The sequence below is a fragment of the Peromyscus californicus genome, unplaced genomic scaffold (assembly GCF_007827085.1).
Source record: "Peromyscus californicus insignis strain IS unplaced genomic scaffold, ASM782708v3 Scaffold_21__1_contigs__length_65335640, whole genome shotgun sequence".
NCBI lineage: Eukaryota > Metazoa > Chordata > Mammalia > Rodentia > Cricetidae > Peromyscus > Peromyscus californicus.
In genome coordinates this window covers 25,121,382-25,141,625 of record NW_026294514.1, presented here as the reverse complement: position 1 = coordinate 25,141,625, position 20,244 = coordinate 25,121,382, and positions in this window count along the sequence as shown.

The window sequence follows — 20,244 nt, the reverse complement described above, 5'->3', positions numbered from 1 at the left end:
CTAATATCTACTAGCTTCCTTTTCATATTTACTGACAAAATATCCATTTTAAAGAAATCTTTGTTTACAGTAAAGTAAGCTCTTTGTAGAGAACTATAGAGCACTCTGCTCCTATGAATGTTTCAGATCTTGGACCACTACTCTGGATGCTGAGCAGGGCACAAGTGCCGCTGATGTTGGGTGACTTCATCTCCTGTGAAATCTTTGCCCTCTGAGCAAGCTGGGGTGTGATAATTTGATACTTGATGTTTCAAGCTCTGCCCTCTGGATGGAGAAAGGAAGCGCTCATACTCTTGGCTACACCTTCCAGGAATTATTTTTTCAACTGGAGTTAAGAGGAGAAACATATTGTGTTTCCTTTTGGTGAAATGCTGGATCCCCAAATGCTGGTGAAATGGGGAAGCCACATCTTTCAGCTAGACTCCCAACCTGAGATGAAAATCCACCAAGTTATCAGAGAATGGAGGAGCCGAGAATCCGTCAAGTTGCCCAGGAATGGAGGTGCTAGCTGGTCGTGATTTAAGTGCTGTAGGCTCACTGTTATTACAATGTGTTATCAGATTGTCTTGAATAGATGTTTCTGTATTTTCAGTGGACCCTTGGGACAATTTCTAGATACTCTGAAAATGATTTTCATCAGTTATGAGATTGTTTCACTAGAAAGTAGGCCCTCAGGGATCTTCATATTGCTGGAAGTGGAACCCAGAGCCACTTCTTCGCAATCTAAAAATGCTCTTAATTACAATCCAATCTAAAAACGCTCTGAACTGTGAATAAACATGTCAGAATGTAGCTGAGTTTTAGAGAGTTGAGATGGATATGAAATACTGGCCCTGAATGAAGAAGTGTGTGTGTGTGTGTGTGTGTGTGTGTGTGTGTGTGTGTGCCAAAGTCCCAGTAGAAAGTAGATATTAAGAGCATATTTAAAAGATCAACCAAAGGGCAGAGAGGGGTAGTGTAACTCAGTGGTCAAGGGCTTACCTAGCTTGCATGAGGACCTGGGTTCCACTCCCAGTACCTTAAACAACAAACAAACCAAATCAAGTCCCCCACAACCAATCAACTAAAGAGGATACTTGAGGGCTGGGGATTTAGCTCAGTGGTAGAGGCCCTGGGTTCGGTCCTCAGCTCTGAAACTTACCCTGGTATCTGGTGATACTTCCCTGGCATCTACCCATTCACCAATGTGCCAAAGACCTCTCTTGGCAAACAAAAGCCCCTTTACCATTATGACCCAAGTAGAGATCCCTTTTCCATATCCCCAGTCTACTCTGCTAGAATGTTTTCATGCTGACTGCAGAGTTTTTCTTTTCTTCCTTTCTTCTTTTTTGGTTTTTTCGAGACAGAGTTTCTCTGTGTAGCTTTGCACCTTTCCTGGATCTCGCTCTGTAGACCAGGCTGGCCTCGAACTCACAAAGATCTGCCTGCCTCTGCCTCCGGAGTGCTGGGATTAAAGGTGTGTGCCACCTTATTTTTATTTATGTGTGTGACTGCAGAAATGTGTGTCAGTGTGTAGGGGTGTCTGCAGAGGCCAGGAGAGGGTGTAAGATCCTCTGTAGTTGGTGTTACAGGTAGTTGTAAACTGCCTGATGAGGGTTCTGGGAATCGAACTCAGGTCCTCTGGAATAGCAGTATGCATTCTAAATGCTGGGACATCTTGCTGGCCCCTAACAGTAAATGTAGATAAGTTATAGCTTTCCATTTCCAGAAACATGGAGGAGGGGACATAGCGGAGAGATATACTGAGGGCAACTGCAGGAAGTACTTCTGACCCTTGAAGCTCCAGGGTCTATACTATATTTTTAATACCTGAGGTTGAGCCTGGGGATGTAGCTCGGTTGGTGGCATTGTTTAGATAGTGTGAACAAAGGCCTAGGTTTGATCTCCACCACTGGGCACAACGGGGTGTGTGTGTGTACCTGTAGTCTTAGCACCCGGGGTGAAGTTAAGAAAATCAGGAGTTCAAGAACCAGCCTGGGTAATATGAGCTCCTGCTTCAAAACAAAATAAAACAAAATTAACAACTAAAATATAAACACACAGAGACAAGTATACACACACACACACACACACACACACACACACACACACACACACGCACCATACAAAACGCATAGCTGAAACTAATTGCAGAATTTTGATGGAGATTAAAAACCCTCATCTAATGCACCAACAGCATAGCGTGCTTAAAGAAAAAGTTAGCGTTTGTTGAAGTAGGAAGGGATGGATTATTCAGGACTATTGTGATGGAGGAGAAAGGCTGAGCTCAACTTTAAAACACAGCAAAGACACATCCAGAGATTAACAGCCTGTGAAGAGAGTGAGAGGGTCGGTGAGTGGGAAAATGACCAAGAGAAGACATCCACAAGGAGGGAATTCTAGCCAAACAGATGTAGCAGGGTCTTGGGAGAGGCTGGCCTGAGTGTTCAGATCAAGAGTGGGTGATTCTTGCTAAACTGTGTGAGGCAAGCAGAAAAAGCCCAGTGATGGGGTCTAATTGTCAGAAGAGCTGTCTCAAGCTTGGTCATAGGGGAGTTGTTATTATCTATTGGGGTGGTCTGTTGTTAAGCTTGATATAGGTTCACAGTCTTGTCTTATGTCAGTGTTCAGGCTCTCTCCAGTACCCGAGTACACACAGTTTTCATTAAAAGAAGGCAGCCACTGAAAAATTATAACATCTTCTATTGTCTTGGAGATAGTCTATCTCCTATTGGTTGAACAAGGTGGATAGTCTATCTCCTATTGGTTGAGCAAGGTGGATAGTCTATTTCCTATTGGTTGAACAAGGTGGATAGTCTATCTCCTATTGGTTGAGCAAGGTGGATAGTCTATTTCCTATTGGTTGAACAAGGTGGTTTACAGGAAGTTAAAGATTTTATTTTTCTAATACTGGGGCTTACACCCAGATAAACACAAGTTCTATCACAGAGCTATCCTGTAGCCCCAGAACTTCGGGTTTTAAACAACTCTATCTACCTCTTTACCCCCTTTGCATTGCTAAAAGTAGGTGCATTTATTGCATTATAACCTTCGAGAGTCTAAGGTATATACAGTATAATATAAAAGACAATATTTGGTGTGAGAACCTAAGAGACAGAGTGGGATCTTCAGAGAGTTCTCTAGATAACATGCTTGGCTTGGAAACACAGACTTGGTGGTGTGGTATTGGAGTCAGGCAGAATGCCTGGTAGGCAGACAGATAGGGAAAGAGACAACGGCTGGGTGATAAGGCGGCACTTTTGCAAGATGGCTTGCTTCTTCCTCACCCTCCTGAGCTGAGACAAAAGCCAGGCAGCTTAAAACGAAGGCCTGTGGGCTTTCCCCCTCACCAGCAGAGCTCCTGTTGATGGACTGGCTCAAAAAGTTCAAGACTGGGCCGGGCGGTGGTGGCGCACGCCTTTAATCCCAGCACTCGGGAGGCAGAGCCAGGTGGATCTCTGTGAGTTCGAGGCCAGCCTGGGCTACCAAGTGAGTCCCAGGAAAGGCGCAAAGCTACACAGAGAAACCCTGTCTCGAAAAACGAAAAAAAAAAAAAAAAAAAAAAAGTTCAAGACCGGACAAGACACAATATATATATATAAATAGCTATGGGCCAATCAGCCATCCTGTCTTTCCTCAAGCTGACCAACCTTAAATTAGGGGAGGAAGACCCTTCAGAAACTTTACAACTCCACCCCTCAAGAAGAGCCTGGATTTTTGGTTCCCAGTTCTCCCTCTGCTTGGTGCAGGGTCTTGCTGCATGTCTGCTGTGTGTGTGTGTGTGTGTGTGTGTGTGTGTGTGTGTGTGTGTTTTCTCACCCCTCTCAGAAACCTTTCTTCAGCTGCTGGTTCTCTCTGCTCCTGTTGCCTGTGTTTATCATTTCTCTGATACTACCCATTGAGCGGGAGACTTTTCCTGCCTTTTAATTCTTCAATTGGCAGAGAAAATGAACCCAATCAAGATCCCTGGATGGCAACAGTATAACTTAGGCTCCTCAGGTCGGCTTGGAGATCAAACCACAAATGACACAAAGTGGGGAGAGACTCACATCTGCACTTATTTGCTGCTCAGTTAATATCCAAATAACACTACTCAGGCATGCCTTGATTTTAACAGGAAGAGAGGAACATGCACACTCAGCCTTCCCTAACTGAGGGTTTGCCTTGTTTTTTTGCACAATCCAGTGTAAACACTAGCAACATGATTTTAATATTGTGCTAGGTGATATAAGTGACAGAGATGTATGAAATTATGTGGGGAGGTATGTGTGGGTCATAGCAAAGAAATTCCATTTTATAGAAATAACTTGAAGGTTCATATAGTTTGGTGTTTGTGAGGGGTCCAATAATCAATACTCCATGGATAGTGAAAGATGAATGTATATATATGTATGCTGGCTTTCCTTCAGTCACCTTTCCAAAGCCATGACATGCATAGAGAAAATTATTTAGATGGAAAAGCTTGAAGTGACCAGAGAGTTTTCACTTAATATTTGACTTCTGGGGCGAGTGAGTAAACTTAGAGAAAAGGAAATTAGTTGTTGGAACTCAGACACAGGACCCCCAAATATGCTATCTTGCCACTCAATAAAACTGCAAAAGGTAGGTCACTGTGACCCCTCTCTTTTCTCTTGACATATAACCCTAAAGGAATTTTCTGACCTACTTTGCCTGAAGTTGGGGATAAAACTTTCACTCCAGTGGGAACCTATCCAGGCAAAGAAGAATCCAAGTAAACAGGCCATGTGAGGAGCCCTCAGCTCAGCTTATCACTGTGAGGTCATAGTCCATTTTTATCCAGTCACAAGTATCTGCAACTCTATCTCCGTGGAATGAAGGCATAAAAACACAGTTTTCCTCTGGACTTTGAGGTTTTGTTTCTTTCTTTTTCTGTGTGGTAGGACAATGTTAGCTGCTAAGTAAGGCAGTCACCATTAAGAGTGACCCCCCCCCCCCCACCTCCGGTGGTGGTGGCGGCGGCGGCGGCGGCGGCGGCGGCAGCGGCGGCTCACACCTTTAATCCCGGCACTGGGGAGGCAGAAGCAGGTGGATCTCTGAGTTCAAGGCCAGCCTGGTCTACAAAGTGAGTTCCAGGACAACCAGAGCTACACAGAGAAACCCTGTCTTGAAAAACCAAACCAAAACAAAAACAAAAAACCAACCACCACCCCCCCAAAAAAAAACCCCAAAACAAAAGCAATCTCCTATACATCACAGAAGAGAAGGCTATTAGTGTTAGGATCCTGCCCTCACTCCCACACATGCACAGCTCAGGGTCTTACATCTTCCATCATCAACGGGCACTGGTGACTATGTACCCGCCTTAAAAAGCCGGATGCGGACCCCCATTCTCTCTCTCTGCTCTCTCTCTGTTCCCGCTCTGCTCCTGCCATCTTTCTTTCTCTCCAGGCCTGGCTCTCCTCCCTCCTCTCCCCTCTTTCTTTCTAATAAAGCTCTTTGTAACTCTGACAGATGTGGCCGTGGCCCGTGACTTTTCCGCCGGTAACCAGCGCTGCCACCAGCGCCGTTTTTCATAACCATCAATTAGTCCGTTAAAGACTATCAATGTATCATCAGTGCACCAGACACGGTAGTGCATGTTGTCATATCAGCACTTGGGAGGCTGAGGCAGGAGAACTGTGAGTTTCAGGCCAGTTCTGTAACCAGTGGGTTATAGGCTAGCCTGGGATCCTTAGTAAGAGAACCTGCCTCCTAAAACAGAAAAAGAGAAAAAATAGTAACCAAACAAACAAGATTGTTAATGCTCTTTAATTGTTCCTTCTTTTCGTTTTAGCTAAAGCTCTCTGGAGAAACTTAAAAGGAACCAGTCAAAGCTACCAAGGCATTTGACCCATTCTTTTAGAACAATGACCCTCCTAATGCTGTGACCCTTTAATACAGTTCCTCATATTGTGGTGACCCCCAACCATAAAACTGTTTTCATTGTTACTTCATAATTGTAACTTTGCTACTATTATGAATTGTAATGTACATTTTTTTTTTAATTAGAAGTTTGCTGAAGGGGTCTTGACCCACAGGTGGAGAACTGCTGTTTTAGAGGCTCTGGTGGAGTAAACCTAACTCATTACAATCCTGAATTGGGCATGCCCAAATGTGTTCATGCCCACCATCTTTCTCTTTTCAGTGCGCAGTCTGTGACCTTAAACATCATGGCTCAGGAGTGTGCTGACCACTGTATGCGCTCTCCTGTGTCGATATGTGTAGGCTCCCTCACCATCCCAAATCCCCATGCTTTCTTCCCCCAGAAAAAGCACATAACAAATAACCCCTGGGTTCCCCTTTTCTCCCTTCTGTCTCCTGGCTGTCCTTGTGGGCTTTGTATTCTGTTAGATGCTGACCCACTATGTTGGTTACAGCTATACTCAGAGATGTTGAAATAGTACATTAGACATATAATTCTCCAGAATGAGAAGGAGCCCTACCTATCAACTAGTCTGCTTCCTTCATCTTCAAATGAGCAAATGAAAATTGAACAAAGAATTCTAAACGAGCTTTCACTGGGAAGTTCCAGTGGGGAAAACATCTTGTTCTCTGCAAATGTTGATATTGAGAGTCAACCTAATTCCGTGTCTTCATGAAGTGATTCTTCCAGACAGAACCATGAAGAGTGTTAGTCCGGAATGTGATTTTGGTGCAAAGACCAGAAAAATAATGATCAGTAAAGGGTGGGTTCTGGGAGACTTCAGATCAGTGTTTCCACAAGGCCTTTAATTACAAATATGGTAAAGATTACAGAAGTTGGTGATGGCTTTTGGAAGTATCACATTTTGGTCTTGATGTGTCACTTGAACAAATGGTTTATGTTCTTCTCAGAGGAAGTCTGTTGTCCCACAGATGAGCTTAATCCCCACACCAAATTTGGAACAACAGGCTATTTCTCATAGGTCTCTTGGGTTCTGTAAACAGCCTGGTGGAGACTTATCTATGAATTGCATTAGATGGTGAGCGGAAAAATAAAACTGTGTGGTATCACCCCCTACTTCTTCAGCGATTATAAACTTAACCCTAAGCAGGGGATCAGCAGCTGTGATAAAAACCCAGAGGAAACAGGAAGTCTTGAGGGGCTGGGAACCGATTAGCACTTATTTGTTCTGCAGGAATGTTTAGGGTAAGTGAAAAGACCTGGTCCCTTAGGGCTGCTGGAGGAGGTGAGAGACTGCATAGTACTGATAGGATTTTTGTCTCTGTAGCTCAGTGCTTTGGGCTCAGGAAAGGCTAAAATGCAGGCCTGGTCTCAGGTCGCTGAGGTTATCTCCTTTTCTGAGAACTTTGTGCTGGGCCTGAAACTTAGTTCATGGGACAATGGCCAGAGAGCAACACTCTTCCATCATGGATTTATTTGCAGCCACAGGGTGCATCAGAGGGAGAAAGGAGAATGGAAATGATAGCCATATTCAGTCAGCACACTGTGGGGCAGATCTTCCCCCATTCAAAGCTCTTCACTAGTATATAAAATTTTGAATTTCTTAGGGGGGAAAAATCAATAAAAGCCATCCTCCTGTGGATCTTGTTGGCAGAGTATCTTCCACTGAAAATTAAATGACCTTTTTTTCTCCTGACATTGATGACAAATGATTAATTGTCTACAGTACAAATTTCACATTCATGGCAAGCTTATTATTTGAAAGATAATCTGCTCATAGTGATTTTGTAAATAATAATAATAATAATAATAATAATGCAGCAAACAAAACAACTAAAAACAACAAAGGCTTGATTGCTCTCTGTCTACCAAGTCCTACAGGATCCATTATTTAAATCCATCTAGTTTTGGAAGTTAGGCAAAGCCATAGATGTGGAAATTCCAAAAAGCAGGTTTTAACTAAAGAACATTCTTTCTGAAAAACATGTATGTAAGCTCTTCAACAGGACTGCCTCTATCCCAGAGCAGTCCCAGAAACCTGGGGAGTCAGAGAAATGACTTTACTATTGCTGTGAAAGGGGGATCCTTATAGGCACGGATTCAGGTCGTCTTCTCAAATATGAGGCTACCAGATCGTTCTAGAGCAGGGAAGATGAGCGTATTTGAGCCACCTTACAGTCCTCTTGCTTTTCCAGAGAAGGAAGTCACATACTTTGTGGAAAGTTCATCCTTTCCACCTGGACCGACATGAGCACAAATCGTAGTGGTGGTAGCGGTGATGGTGCTATTGGCGCATGCGTGCGTCCGCGTGCGTGCGTGTGTGCGTGCGGGCGTGTGTGCGTACGTGCATGCATGCGTGCATGCGTATGGACATGAGCCTTCTTCAGTTGCTCTCCATGTTACTTTTTGAGGCAGGGTCTGTCACCGAACCTGGAGCTCAGTGATTCAGATAGACTGGCTGGACAGCAAGTTCTAGGAACTTCCTGTCTCCACCTTCTCAGTGCTGGGATTCAAAATGGACACTGATGGAAACAGTTTTTGCACGGATGCTAGAGGTCTAAACTCAGGTCTTGTTTGTATGGAAAGCATTTTACTGACTGAGCCCCATCTCCTTTACTGACCGAGCCCCATCTTCCCCACCCTCCATTCCCCCACCCCCTCCCATCCCCTGGGGCTGATGCTTTCTGAATCATCTGGGAAATGTTCACTAGTAAAGGATGGTGACATCTATCGTCTGAGATTTCTGTGAGGGTGAGATGGAACAATGTGTGCATAATATTGTCCAGTTCATTAAAAAAAAAAAATCAGTTGGAAAGCAGAGAGGCTCCTGTACGACATGTGTAATGTAAGGGAAGCCATATAGTGTAGTACAGGCCACAAATAATTTGTCTTGGAGGGGTGCAGAGTGCTTAAGCATGATTCAACCAAGACTTCTTGGCTACATTTGGTCAGAATATACCTTTTTGGTTGAGCCTAGACTTTGGACTATGTTTTTGGTATAGAAGTTCAGTTATGGGAATATAAAACGTTAAGGGCAACCATGAGGACTCTTAAACAGTCCTGTGACCTTGATCTTTGTCAATATTCAAAAGACTCAGATTAAGGCTTAATGCTCTTTTACTGCAAAGGGAAATATTATCAAAGAGTTCTAGAAGGTGCTTGAGGGGAGGCCAAAGAGTTAGTCAGCTAAAATCAATGTTGGCTTTTGGACTAAGGATCATCTCTTACTCCTGTCTGAAGAAATCTCTGGAGTGTGGGAATGGTTAAAATTTGAATTATTTGGAAGATTTAGACTAAAGGAGCTCCCACTTAAAATTCCAACAAACTAACTCTGAGTTCTAGAACCTGAATTGAGAAGCCAGGTCTGGCTGGAGCAATGGAAAAGAATGCTAACTAAGACCAGGGTTGTGTACTCAAAAAGATTCCATTCTCTATCTAACTCCAGATGGTATCACCCTAAAAACAGACAAATATGTCTTCTAATTTCAAACCTGGGTGAACCTCTTTGTGTTCTTTTTTTCTTTCTTTCTAATTTCTTGAAAATATTTCATAATCACTTCCCCCGAGAAAAGATAATGGTCAGCATATTGAAAGCAGGAAGAGACCCCAAGCTTGTTTTGAGATCCCAAACTTGTCTTTCTATGCATTTACATCTTCCTGAATGAGATTTCCTTCACTAGTAAATCCAGCGAGTTTCCAGCATTCTCAATTCTTTGCTCATGAGCGTCTGGAGATGCTTTTGAACACCTAGGTTTACGTTGCTGAGATCCATTCCAGCCATGTTTAATTTAACTCATGGGCCGGGGAGGGCTCACCTTCTTCAAGGAATGCTAACATACACTATAGTAGAGAGCCACAGCACTGTGTATGTTTCAAGCCCAGGACCCTTTAGAGATCCCAACACTGGAATACAAGGAAGAAAGAAATCCGTTATAGCGCACAAAACAGCTTCATGTCAGTGTGAGGAGAGGCTTTGAGGACACATAAGTGTGTTCCTCTCTCAGAGCCTTCTGATAGCAGAGGAGAAGTGTTGTCAATGACCAAAGCAGTGTGAGTCAACACAAACACAGTCAGTGAGAACTTCCAAGAACTAGAGAAAGGACTGTTACTGAGTAGGCAAATTCCAACTTCATGTTTATTCCCCCTGTCTTTCCTTTTGTCTTCTACCCTTTCTGAAAAGGACAGGATGGATGCACAGTTAAGTGTGCACAGAACACCACTGTCACAATAGAAGGGGATACGATACACCAGTGACCCCAAGCCAGCCGGCTTCTTCTGGACGACGGGAAGCAGGCACACCGTTTATCTGCCAGAAGGTTTTGCCTCCTCTGGGACCAGCAGGAAGGCAGCACTATCTTTATTGTTTCCCCACATCCAGCCCCAGGAAGTTTACAGACGTTGGCTCTGGGTTGGTAGTGGAAATGGACAGGCCAAGACTGTAGCTTCCCTCATTTCCCTGACACTTAGTAAATAAATGACTTTGCCATTGACAGATACCACTGTGGGACCCAGAGAGAGATACCTGATAAGGGCAGGTAACACAGCAATATGAAAAAGAGAGGAAGGAAACAAAAAGCTCCCTAGACTCGGTGTCTTAAAAATAGCAAATTATTTTAATACTAAATGGGCACTAAGAGGATCCGAATGGATGCATAATTTATGTAAATCTATGTAAATTCAGGTACCAATTACACTGAGAAGGATTGGGTGGCATTCCTAAAGACCAGTCATGCTCTAAGAAGCTGTCACCTGCCAGCCTGCTTCTCCCTGGAGTTAGAGTCATAGCAGATGGCAGGAATTAGAGTCGAGTAACCGGCTTTCTTGAACCCTCACCTCCCTGTCTAGTTTCCGCATCTGTGAGCTTTGAAGAGCTGAGTCTACTCAAGGTCTTACTTAGGGATTGCAACAGGACCCTGGCTCCGGAGGGAATGACTCCTGACGGTGCAGACTTGGCTAGGATCCTGCAAGGCATGCTAACGTACTGTATGCGAGATGTTTTGGCCTTACAATAAGACACGTTTTATTTATTACTGAGAAAACAGGAAAACCAAATGCCTTGCCAAACGAGGGATTCCATTTCTTCTAAAAGGACACATGGCAAACGTGCAGTTGGGCACATGGACACGGACACATGCACATCTCCTTTCCTCCGACGGAGCTGGTACACGTCTCCAGTGAACTGCAGCTCTGCCCCATTCGGGCTGGTTCCTGATCACATACATGGTGTTCACCACAGCTCCTTTCTCCAGGAGTGTGTTCCCTAGGTTACGGAGTCAGCATCATTATCCAAATAGACATCTGCTCTGTTTTCTTGTTCGTAATGATAATGACTAGCGGGGGGTCACAAAGGATAGGCTTAACACACAGCATCCAAATGGAAAATTTGAGAAAAGTGGAAGGTTTAGAAAAAGTGCAACTGTGCTTTCCACTTAAAAACAAACAACAATAAAACTAACAAACAAGTCAATGGAGGAAAAAAGACTGTCTTGCATTAGTCATTCCGTTTCATTAGAATGTTCAAGGTTCCAGTTCTAGGATATAGAGTTCACGTATTACAAAGCATTGCTGGATTAGAAGAGGAGTTAAACATCTGAACCATGGACTTCTGAGGGCTCTTCAAAGCTTGCATTGAGTCTGGGAATTCAGTCTTAGTGGATAACCTCTGGGCAGATGTGGTCCGCTAGTGGGCTGTTTCTTCTGCTGGAGGTTTGAGGATCAGGGCTTCCTAGGTCAATGCTGGGTCTTCAATTCTGCATACTGGAAGGGTGGGATACATGAATGGAGTCCAGAAGTTCTGGGCTGCAACTCACCATGGATCTGGCACAAACCAAGAGCTGGCCTTTCTTAAGTCAGTATCAAGACTCCCCTGCAGGAGAGTCCTGTGATATGAGGTCTGAGTCACTCTGAAATGTCCATGGAAATCAAGAATTGAATCATCTGAGGGGAATGGAAGTGTCTCTAGGAACAGTCCCACATTTCCTGTTGTGCCCATTAAGCTCCAAGCGTTCCATACACTGGCGAGTATTGGAGTTGTATTAAACTCCAGGACAGCAACTGAGGCTCAGAGTCCACTTCTGGGCACTGCCCCTACACCCCTCTTCTCTGAGAGGTGAGGTAATTCACTTTTGTGAACTTCATTTTCAGATAAAGGGAGTACATGTGAGAGCCTACGTGCTCTGTACAGGAGATAAACAAGCCCCACGGCAAACCCAGCTTGGTGAACTCGCACAGCAAAGCTCGAGAGGGCTGGGGGGCTGCGGCTCTCTTCCTCAGTTCCCTTATCCGATATAAAGCTGGATGGGTCCTTGCATCAGAGGAGGTACGAGTTCATTGGCTTTTCCTTCATGTTCCTTTTGGAGGAGCACTTGACTTTCCTTCATTTTTTTCTGAATCCCCGATGCCTTGTCCAGGCTTTGTTTTCTAAGGTTATAATTCCTTGGATGAGACAAATGTCTTCATTTTGTACATTGTAGTTGGTTGACACCGAATGGAAACGGGAGTGTAAATCAGCTATTCCAATTATGGGGCCGAAGACCAGGAAGTGCTTTGTAGTCATTAAGTGCTCTACCAATTTTTAAAGATAATGCATTTTTCATGTCAGTTTTATACCCCAAATTTATGTCACTTAGCTACAAATATGCTTCGCTTTGAAATTCTCCGAGGCTTTCCAAGACTTGATGAGAACTCAGAAACTGTAATGAAAGTCCAAAATGCCTTCATACAGCTTCCTTAACTCCGAATTTCTGGCTTCTTCCGGATGCAGGACTGTTGAACACATCTGTGTCCACCAGGTAGTACACTGGTTAGACACGATTTTGCTATAAGCAGTAAAAGAACTCATGACTGTCTTAAATAAATTAGAGTTGGTTTTTCTTGAATTGTCTAAAGTCTGGAGGTTTTAATAGTTTTCTGGTTGGCTCATTAGCTCATTATTGCCGGGGCAGGTGTCTCTATGATTCCCTTAGCATCGTTGCAAGATTGCTTCTTCAGCACAACGTAAACATCAGAACCGCTCTTTGAAAGGAGAAGGGGATGACTGTGGGTTTTTGCTTTTAATATTTATCTGCTCATTCTGTGTGTCTGTGTAGGCATGCGTACGCCACGGTGAGCATGTGGAGGTCACAGGACAACTTCCCCGAGTTGATTCTCTCCTGCTGCTGCGTGAGTTCTAGAGAATAAACACAGGATGTCACACTTGATGGCAAGCACCCTCATCCGCTGAAGCATCTTGCAGGGCCAGGCATGCTAGTTTTAAGAGAGGATCCTTGACTTCCTTCCGTTGAGAAGTGGGATTTAAATCCCTCACCCTTCAACTCTGAGTGGGTTTATATGACTGCCTCAACAGATAGAACATGACAGAAGTAAACCCCATGTGACTCCCCAGGCTAGATGGTGAAATAACCAAGCATCTTCTGGAATGTTCTTATGATACACATACTATCTGGGTGCTCCCACTGAAAGTCTTCTCTTGGGATTTTCCTTTCAAAGCCCACACCACCACCCACTAGAAGGATGGAGAGGCTTCTAAAAGAGTCTTTAAAAATGGGAGACATCTGCCGAGTTCAGGAACATGAGTCAGCACTGGGCATAATGGCTGTGTCTTAAGAGCTCAGCAGAGTCCTGCTGACCACATGGTGCCCTGCAAGACGTTCTTAGCTTTGTGTTTACTCTCAGACTGTACATGTTGTTTCAATCAGTCAGAGAGGCTCAGCTCTGCTCCATGAGGCAGGATTCTCTTTTCCAGAGGACAGCTGGGCCTTCTCAGAGAGCATACAGAAAAGTCACCCACTCTTTTCCTTTGCCCTTTGTGACATAAGAATGGGCTGGCCGTCTCACGCTTTCTCACTGCTGAGAGTCCATTTTATAACTTCCAGGCATCTAGATGTCTAGAATGTCTTCCGTGTGTGTGTGTGTGTGTGTGTGTGTGTGTGTGTGTGTGTGTGTGTGTGTGTGTGTGTGTTGTGTGTTGGCAATGCCCTTCTTTTTCTTCCCTTTTGAAAGATACTGTCTCTTTTGAAAATGCCATTAGCCCTCCTCCTGGCAGCTACTGGTCATTTAATTTCTCCCTTCATTTTGATTCCATTTTCTTTTTTTGCTGCTGTAAAAAAGCACGGTAGAAAAAGCTTGCAGCTGCACCCACCGCATGCCGTGCTTTAGCGTGCTCTTATTTCCTAGTGCCCAGAATGCCTTGAATATGAGAAGACGCAGATCTGCTCCGTGCGAGTGAATGAATAGCTGCCTGCTGGAAGGTTTACATGGAAGATGTGAGCCCCAATTAAAGTATGGTACTGCAATTAAATAAACAACCGTGCTTACCAGGTCACAAGTCTGAATGTCAGTTTTCCACTTTTCTGTCACCGTCTTTTGTGACCTTGCCCACGTACTCATCGATTTCACAATATTTGCTGAGTGACTGCTTTGCTCCGGCTTCCGGGCATTTCTGGGGAGAAAGCCTTTATGATGCCATGGTGGAGGTGGTCAGGCAGGATGTGGGAGTGGAGAGAGGGACAGAGGCCGTGGGAAAACGTGGCTTTGCTCACACTTTTCCTATCTCAGTTTGAGGCCAGGGAATCCCAGAGGGGCACTAGCTAATGGTTACTTCTAAAAAATATATTTCTTTTATTTTTGAGATAATAGAATTACATCATTTCCTTCTTTCAAACTCTCCCATATAACCCTCCTTATTCTCTTTCAAGTTCATGGCCCCTTTTTTCATTCATTGCTGTTACACGTATATATGTATGTGTATTCCTATATATAACCTGCTCAGTCTGTGTGTTACTTGTATGTGTGTTTTCAGGGTTGACTGGTATTAGATAGCCAGTTAGTGTGCTCTTCCCTGGAGAAGACTGTTTCTTCCACTCTTAGTATTTCTTCGTTGCTGGTATGTCTTTGTGTAAGGTGGTAACGTTTTTCGACGATCAGTTTTTCTCACCTTCGCTTTAACACTTGTAACCTTGCTTTAGGAATGAAGGATCTTCTCTCTACATTCTTCCTGTGTCCTGTGTGGGAGTTGCCAGACAGGGTTGCCAGTGGTTTGACTCTAGGCTCCTGGGATCCTAAGCTTCCTATTTAAGCATCCTGAGACGCTTAAAGGAGCATACAGGAAGAAGCCCTGGGGCCTGGCAGGAAAGGCAAGGTATCAAAGTTTGAAGCCTGATTTTAAAGAGTTGTTCAAAGGTGGCTGTGTTGACAGGTTGGGGCTGTGGTCCTTGGGGAAAGCCTGCTATGGTGGTCACCGATTGAACGGCTTAGGCATATACTGGACTGCGAAAACCCTCCCAAACAACATCTACATGCGCTGGAGCTCTTTCACATTGCCAACTGGGTTAGTAGCTGAGTCTCAATACTCGCCCTCCCTCAAGCTATGTCACGGGGCTTTCCAGATGCTTAGGACTCATAAATATAAAAAAGAGTCTAGTTACTCTTGGTGGGGGTTTTCCATGTAGAGATCTGGGGGCCACATAGAACAATGCAAGAGTCTTGCCCTTGTCAGACAGTGTGAAGGGATATTCCCATGTCAATGAAAGAATATTCTGAAATTATATTCAAAGCTTGTACTGGAACTTCCTTTCGCCATGTCTTAGTAAAGTACCTTTAATCCTGAGCAAATCTCCAAACCCTATGTATCTCATGTGAAAAGCAAGAACCTAGTATCTGTGATGCTTAGCGGTTGGGAAGAGCCAGTGCCGGGTATACAGTACAAGTTCAATATATTTGTTGTTATTTAATTCATGGTTTTAATCGAGATAAATAAGAAGGACTCAAAGTATGTTTAGAGACTCTCTCGACTTCTGTGTCTGGAGACAATATTGATCCATAGCGACTGGCCCATTCTCAGTCTTTATTGGGGCCTATATTTATTCTTCATGGGGTCCCACTTTAGGGCTGGTTTGGATTTGCTGAATGCTGGGAAAGAGAGATTTTCTCCTCTTTTCTCTAAGAACAAGATATTCCTATCCAATGAGATCATGACTTCTAGAATGTTTTAAATGGAAATAAAAGGTCTCTGTCTCCCCTACAATTTTTCATGCCCTATATTGTTCTAGTTTCTTACAGTTATTCCCATCCCTTATTGACCATTCTGCCTCTCTGACTTGCGTCCAGCTCTCATTGTGGCCAAACAAGATTATAGTGCGGTTTGTGGGGAAGGGCTTTAGGCAGCCTTGGCACAGGGCTACGACTTTGCTTCTGGTTAAAGGCTTTAGAAGTCAACATAACAATGAGTTAGTTTTCTTTTGTGTTCAACTAGACTTTTTAAAAGTTTCAGTTCAACTTCTCACATTGTTGTTGTTTTTTTCTTCCAATCTTCTTTGTTGTCCTAGATTTAATAAACCATATTGAATCTTACTCTGGGCTATAATCTTACCAAATGCTATACTTCCATGTATGGTGACACCCTCCTTCTCCTAGTCCCCACCCCGCTTCTTTAGGCTTCATGTAGTTGTGATACTTTTATTTCTTGGGGGAAACGCCTTAGCTCTCTAGTTAATCAGTTACCAAAGCCAATGACGAAAATGTCGTATAGAAGGTCTCTGACAGATTGAGAAGAAATCACTACGAATTTTGATTTTACATTTTATTTTTGCTCAAAATGATTTTTTATTTAGATTCCAAAGTCACTTCTTGACCTAACATGATTCTAACAACTTCTTCCTCCTCCTCCTGTTCCTGTTCCTGCTTCCTGTTCCTCTCCACAGTCTTGCATCTTGCAATGTGGCCCCTTCTGGCCTTGACCTCACGATCTCCTTTCCTCAGCCTCCCAAGTGCTGGAACTTCAGCCTCATGCCCTCATGCCAGGCTCATGTTCCAGGTTTCGAAAACAGTATATATGGCCCTGAAGTGATATGCAATGCCTGAAAAATCAGAAGGGTTTCGGTATTACCAAATTAGTTGGCAATTGTATCTTTGATACAATGCAACAGCTGTCCCCTACAACTGTGCTAATGTGGATTTTTGAGATGCTGGTACCTTCTAACTCATTTTCAGCCCTAGTTAATCATGTACAAGGAACAAGGCTGCAGTGACCTTAACTGAGCGGCTTACCCAGATGTATTGCTTTTCGGAAAATGGTTGGACTGTCATGTTTTTGAGGGAATCATGAACCCAATGCCAGAAAAGCAAGACTTTAACAGAAGCAGGCTTTCTCCTGAGCACAAAGCCACTCAGAGAACCACCAACTACTTCACTGGGATAAAATGCAAATATTAAAAGCCAAGACAGACAGAAACTAGGCGTGTTTGGATAGCGTGAAGCTGGCTGGCTGGAAAATTGTGTTGATTTGTGACTTAGAAACCCTTTCAAGCTTGCCACAGTTTTAGTCTTGTAAGCAGGGAGGAAACAACAGCATTTTCTAATTGAAGAGGAAAAGCAATTACAATTATATATATTCGTGAAGGTCTAGAAATGTGCTTGTATATAAAGAAGACAATACTGTCAATAATAGTTTTTTTAAAAAAAAAAGAAAGAAAGAAATCGGGTGTTCTTAGAGATCCTGGGTTTGAATAAGATCTCAAGGTACTTTGTACTACCATTTGATGCTTTCCGGGACCTTCTTTAACTTAATCACATTTAAATCATTGTCTAAGGACCTGTTTCTGGGAGAAAACTACCTTAGATACCGGGATCCTCTCCACCCTATCTCTCTCCTACTTGTGGTGATGTGAAAGAAAATGGCCCCCAAAGGGAGTGGCACTATTAGGAGGTGTGGCCTTGTTGGAGGCAGTGTGTCAGTGTGGGGGCGGGCTTTGAGGTCTCTTTTTCTCAAGCTTCCCTCAGTGTGACAGTCGACTTCCTGTTGTTTCTTATTCGAGATGTAAGGACTGTCAGCTCCAGAACCACTTCTGCCTGCATGCCACCATGCTCCCTACCGTGATGATAATGGACTGACTCTCTGAAATTGTAAGCCAGCCACCCCAATTAAATGTTTCCTTTATAAGAGTTGCCATGGTCCTGGCGTCTCATCACAGCAATGGGAACCCGTAGCTAAGACAGCGCTCTTAATAAATGGAGAGATGGCACAGTGGGTGTGGCGCTTTCAGTACTAGTGTGAGTGCTGATGATCAGATTCTCCAGTATCTGCATACAAGGCCTGGCGGGGGGCCGTGGCTTGCTTGTAATTCCAACACTCAGATGGAAGGCAGAGAGGAGCAAGCTGACTATCTAGACACTGGAATCAGGGAGCCCTGGGTTCAGTTGGGGGAATCTGCCTCAATGAATTAGGTGGGCAGGAAGACCCTAGATGCCAACTCTGGCCTCCCCATGTGCACACACACACACACACACACACACACACACACACACACACACACACACTCTCACACACTTATCCACACACACATTTGCACGCATACTTATACATTTTTTTTTTTTTTAAGTAAATGTCAGTATCCAGCAGTAATGACTCAGTGCAGGCAATGAACTCCATTCAGACAGGTGGGGTTCATTCTCACCGTTTCAGAATCAGCCAGCTCTTTCATCGCCTCTCCCTCGCACCCCCCCCCCCCCCCATATCCTCTACCTCATCACTCCTATACTGGCCGCAATCCCATTCTCATTTCCAGAGTAGAACAATGTGAAATGGAGCTGACAGTGGCCCAAGCTCTTTCTGGTTTTCGTTTGAGCAGACACCCAAAGGACTCTTGCTGGGCTCATGGGAGGAAAGGGGAATGATTATCCCAGCTCCGTGTCCCAGCAATCCCCTTCCGTGTGTATTCCGTGGATCCCCAGGCAAGGTCTCTGCCCTCTTTGTAGTCATTTTATAACTTTGTTGATCACAAGGGGAAAAAAAGTCTCTTGTTTGGGTAGTGTTTGAAAGCATACATTCATGAAGATGTTTAAAAATGCTGGCAGGATTGTGGATGTTGAAATTAACTCTGCATTGAGACTCCCAAAGAGTTTATGTGTAGCCAACCAAAATGAATGGTTTTTTGAGTTCTATAGAGAGAAAAGGGGTGAATGTGGTAACACACAGTGAGCTGACCAGGCTTCCAATGCTTGTTGACTCCTTTAAGGGAAATGGATACCCCCTGTGGTGCAATCCTTACACATTGGTGGGCTGATTCCCATCAGTAAACACAAGGGACAGCACATAATCGAAATCCAGACACTTAACTGTTTGTGGAGTATCAGTTTACTCACAGATTTATGTGAAAGCCCAATGCTATGACTTCTCTGTAAAGTCTGGGTCATCTAGGAAACATTCCTATGACTCCAGAAAGCTCCTTTTGTGTTAGGAGGAAAAGTCCAGGTTGGTCACAGCTTAATTGCCACCGTCACTCTGTGTGGCCTGGCTGTTGAGACCTGACTTAGAGGCCAGGAACTTGGACAAAGATTGGATTTGAGCCTAGGGCCAATGAGAGTTTTCACACATGTATGTTTCTGTTCTGAGATGAGAGGTAAGACAAGCCAGAGAACAGATTAGTCCAAAGACATTTAACTCCAGCCAAAGATCTGTCATTGTGTGCTGATTATATAAATTATAGAATTTACTGCCTCAGATGAACTTCTTAGGTCATTGTTTCCATTTTGAAGATGAGTGATTGGAGCTTAAGAAAGATGTTAGGGAATTTACTCAAAATAGTTCAGTTAGGACTGTAACCCTGGACACTCTCCTTACTTCTCCACAGTGTTTCTCAACCTCACCTGAGAAGATGGACCCCCTTCTCCACCAAAGAAGCACCATGCCACTGAAAGACTTCTCGTGGCTGTGGTTGAGGAAACACATACGTGCGCATGGGCATGTGCATCCTTTGTGGTAATTGGCCCCTCATGCGTCACCGGGCCCTGTCAGATGCAGGGATCAGCTGCCTCTGTCCTCTTCATTTCAGAGGCTGTTTCAACAGCCCATTGGCCACATCATTCCAGGGTAAAGAGAGGCAAGAGAGGAGTGGAGGACCACGCAGGATTCTCCCTTCTCTTTAACATCTACCCATCTACCTTCAGCCAGTCACCAAGGGCCTCTAATCCTGCCTTTGAACTGCTGGGCTCCAGGCTCACTCCAGGAGCTCCTCCAGCATGGCACAGCACTGTCACTGAGTACTTATTCTGTCTGCCTGTCACATCTCTGAGTTCAAGTTACTGAAGCACTCTCCAAATGACATCTCAGATTTATTTTCCTTCCTCCTGTAACCTATCATGAGCACCATGGTTGAACTTACCCTCCTACAACCCTGGTTTCGTATTAATCGCTTGCTGGGAAATCTCCTATACCACAAACCAATACTGTCTTGGTATGGAAAGAAAAGTTATAAATTCCCTGAAATTAGCTTTAGAGCTCCAATCAGTTGATTTTCATTCTGTTAGAAGCATTATGCTATGTCAATCTAACTGTATTAATTTGTGTTTGTAAATTTGATTTCACAATAGACCTCTTGGAATGA